The sequence below is a fragment of the Elephantulus edwardii genome, unplaced genomic scaffold (genome assembly GCF_000299155.1).
Source record: "Elephantulus edwardii isolate Elephantulus edwardi_28Jun2011 unplaced genomic scaffold, EleEdw1.0 scaffold01697, whole genome shotgun sequence".
In the NCBI taxonomy this organism is placed as follows: domain Eukaryota; kingdom Metazoa; phylum Chordata; class Mammalia; order Macroscelidea; family Macroscelididae; genus Elephantulus; species Elephantulus edwardii.
The window spans coordinates 1,468-5,979 of NW_006401447.1; the positions used below are offsets into that span (position 1 = coordinate 1,468).

At 39.7% G+C, this 4,512-nt stretch overlaps 1 pseudogene; it reads right to left on the reverse strand.

Annotated features, from left to right (window-relative positions):
• Positions 1-1,697: 1,697 nt before the first annotated feature.
• Positions 1,698-2,462, reverse strand: LOC102846525 (annotated as a pseudogene).
• Between the last annotated feature and the right edge of the window lie 2,050 nt (positions 2,463-4,512).

Consider the following 4,512-nt stretch of genomic DNA (forward strand, 5'->3'; position numbering starts at 1 on the left):
GGGAAGTCTTATACATTGTTGGTGGGACTGTAAAATGGTATAACCACTCTGTAAGGCAGTTGGCACTTCTTAAAAATGCTGAAAACACACACACACACAGCTGAACACAGAAATTTCATATGACTCAGCTATTTCACTGCTTGGAAAATATCCTGAGAGAATGAGAACTAAGGCAAAAATGGAGGCTTGTACACCAATGTTCATAGTAGCGTTATTCACATTTACAAGAACATGGAAAGAGCCCAAATGTCCAACCACAATTAAATGAATTGAGAAATTATAGTACATTCACACAATGGAATACTACACAGCACACAGAAGCAATGATTTTTTCTTTTCTTACAATTTTTAATTATTATTAATTTAAATGAAAGTTTATAGAGACTGAGGATTTTTATTCATTCATTGTTGCACTTTTCTCCCTGCCCACCCCGCACTCCCCCAATTCGCTCTTCTCTTTGGAAAGTAAAAGGTAAATTCTTTCACTGTTATAAAATCCCTCACCCCAAGTCCATTCCACTATGCAGCCTTCATTCTGGACTCCTGTCATGACAATAATACCTAATCACATATCCCTTTTAAACAGTTTTCTCCCTCATCAGTATACGTTATTTATCCCATCTTTTTCAGTCTCCCCCCAACACCGATGTCAGTCCTGTTGTACAACAGTGGCACGATGCAGTCTTTGTCCTTTTGTGACTGAGGTATTTCACTCAGCATAATGTCCTCCAGGGTCACCCATTTTGAATAATATTGCATGAGTTCCTTGTTTTGCAATGCAGCATAGTATTCCATTGTGTGAATATACCACAGCTTCTCTATCCATTCATTTGTTGATGGGCACTTAGGTTGTTTCCAACTCCTTGCTATTGTGAACAAAGCCACGATAAATATAGGTGTGCATATATCTATCTGCTTGGGTGGCAGTGATGGTCTCTTTTGGGTGTATTCCCAGTAGTGGAATTGCTGGGTCAAATGGTATCTCTATTTGCAAATTTTTGAGAATGCGGCACACCACAGAAGCTATGATTTTTTTAATTTATTACCCAACTTGGAAGGGAGTTGAGAGCATTATGCTAAGTGAACTTATGCTGAGTTCCATAAGTACAGATATTGTATAAGACCATTATTGAAGAACAAGTATGAGGATCCATGGGGTGGGGGCAAGGTGGGAGCAGAAGATTGAGGAAGTGGGGTGGGGGCGTTAATCACAGGGTCACCCAGTTTGATGGGGGGAGGGAAGGTGGATGGGAAGGAAATTGGAAAGATCTGGTATGAAAACCAATGTATACAAACTTTGTAAATAAACTGTAAAAAGAAAGACATTTTTTAAAAAACCCAACCTTTTGTGAGCTCTGGTGGCCTAGTGGCAAGAAGCTACACTGCAATCCCCGAGGTGAGTGGTTCAAATCCACCAGATGATCTGCTGGAGAAGGAGGGGCAATCTGATTTGATGGTACATGCAAAAAAAAAAAATTAAACAAACAAACAAACAAAAACCCCAACGACCCAACCTTTTGCCCCCGCCATCGCTACTGCTGCTGCTTGAACTACCGTAGCCACTTTGGTCTTTTGGTTTGGCAAAATATTGACATCTACCACCCAAGGGCCAGTGCTTCTGCCTCCAAAATTTCCTCCCTTCCTAGGTCCAGACTTTGAAGATTGATTGTTGTAATTGCCAAAATAGCTCCCCCCACCTCCAAAGTTGCTTCCATCATTACCAAATCTGTTATAACCACCCCCACAGCCTCCATATCCTCCATCACCACTGCTGCCACCAACGCCACCTTGTCCACTGAAATTTCCTCCTCGACCAAAGTTGTCATTCCCACCAAAACCACCTCCATAGACACCACCAGTTTCCAGAACTAATTTGACCTCTTCAGCTGGAAGAGGCACTGGCTACCTCTTCCTTTGACAGGGCTTTCCTTACTTCACAGTTGTGACCATTCAGAGTCTGGTATTTCTGGATAATGATTTTTATCTTCAGAATCATGATCATAAGAAGTCACAAAAGCAAAACCCTCTTCTAGCCACTGTCTTGGTCAGTCATGATTTCAATGGCTTCCATTTTCCCCTACTGCTCAAAATAATCTTGTATGTTCTTTAGTATCTTCTTTAATTACACCAAGAAAGATCTTTTTCACAGTTAATTGAGACACCTGGTCTTTGAGAATATTTTCTTGAGATAGCCCTCTAAGGGTCCACAACCCTTCCATCCACTTTGTGAGGGAGGCCTTGCATGCATGCTGCATCCACCTCCCACCTCTTCCACAGCTGAGTATGTGACAAACTCAATGCCTCTGGAGAGCTTTGTATTTTGATCTCACCTTACCAATCATTTCGTGAGTGTCCCCTGTTGCTCCAAATGAGGGACTTTCATCTGTCCTTTCAAAGCCCACCCCTTCTGTGAATAGTTTCTGCAGATGTTCAGGCTCTTTAGGAGACTCTGACTTTGACATGGTGGCAGTGGGAATAAACATTTTAGCTTCCTCAGCAGTGTTCTCAGGCAGAAAATGAGGGTTTTTATCTTTAATGTCGAGATGGCTCTTGTTTATGATACTTCCTGAAATTTTTCAGCATTATTTAGTTTAGTGACTCTGTATTCCCTTCATCTTCTTTTGATGCTTCTTGGATCATTCAACACATTGCCAATACAATCCTTCTGTATTCCAACTCAAGGCTTCAGTTTGCTTTTCAGTTTTCTCTGCTTGAGAATACAGTTCGTTTTTCTCTCCCCCCCCATTCCATCTTTCTGCACATTCCATTATAATACTTGACTTTGTCTTCTTGAGCTGCCCTTTGAATTCTCTGTTCAACTCTTTAACCTCCGCATCTTTTCCCTTTCTCCATGCTCTAGTGCAATATTCAGTCTCTTCTGACATCCACTTTGGTGTCTTATTATTATTTATTTTCTCCTCTGTAATGTCCTTTTGCTCTCTTCATGGATGATATCCTTGATGTCATCCCACAACTCATCTGGTCTTCGATCATTGGTGTGCAAAACTTCAAACCTATTTATAAGATGATTTTTAAATTCAGGTGGGGTAGACATAAGATAAAATTTTGGTTCGCTTAGACTTATTTTTGTCAGCCCAAGTTTAAACTTGCACATGACTAATTCATGGTCTGTTCCTCAGTCTGCACCTGGTCTGGTTTTAACTGCTGATACTGACCTTCTTGAATGATTCATTTCACATATGTAGTCAATTTGATTCTTCTGCATTCAGTTCATCAGGTGAGGTCCAAGTGTAAAGTTTCCTTTTATGTTTTTAAAAAATGAATTTGCAGTGAATAAACCACTGAACATATAAAATTTGATCATTCTATTTCCAGCCTTATTTCTGTCAATAAGTTCATATTATTCCTTCTTCATTGTTTCTAACTTTTGCATTCCATCTTGATTACATGTTTGGTCAATTTTGGACTGCAATATTTGGTAAAAAATGTTCAATTTCCTCTTCTTTGGCTTTAGCTGTAGTACTGTATATTTGAAAAAAAAAAATAGTCATATTAACAGGTCTTTCTTGTGTTTGAGCTGTGGAGTTGGAGAAGAGTACTGAACATCCCATGCACTGCCAAAAGAACAAACAAGTACATGTTGGAGAAAGTGCAGTCAGGGTTCTCCTTGGAGGCAAGGGTGATAAAGCTTCATCTTACATACTTCAGGCTTATTGCTAGGAGAGACTATTCCTTGGAGAGGGACATCATGCTTGAGAAGGTGGAAGGTTGGTTAAAGAGGAAGACCCTCGACCAGATAGATTGACACAATGACTGCTGCAATGGCCTCCAATGTGTCAGGAATTGTGAGGATGGGACAGGATAGGACAGGGTTCAAATTTGTTTATAGGACATATTCCACTTGAGGGCATCTAACAACAACAATGTTGAGATGTAATTCGATTGTTACAACTAGAAAGGTAATGCTAAAGTACCTAGTGACTACAGGCTGCAGTCTTTGATCTTCTCCAACAAGCATTTTAAGTCCTCCACTTTCAGCATGCAAGGTTGTGTCTTCTGCATATGCAGGTTGTTGATGAAGTGTCCTCTGATCCTGATGTCACATTCTCCTTGATAAAGTCCTGTTTGTCAGGTGATTTGATCAGCATACAGATTTGAGTGGGTAAGGAGAGAACCCTGATGCACAGCTTTATCTAAACCATGTAGTGTACTATTCTCTGTTCACACAACAGCTTCTTGCTCTAAGACTAGGTTTTACTTGAGTACAGTTAAATGTTCTGGGAATTCTCATTTTTCTCAATATTGTACATAATTTGTTATGATCCACACAGTCAAATGCATTTGCAGAGTCAATAAGATAAAGAAACACTTTTCTGGTGTTTTCTGCTTTGAGCCAGAATTCATCTGCTATCAGTAATATCCCTGGTACTACCTCTTCTAAATTCTGCTTGAATTTCTTTGTTCTAGCTGTTTTTGGATGATCTTCAGTAAGATTTTACTTACACTTACATGTGATATTAGTAATGTTGTTTGATAATTTTCACATTCTAT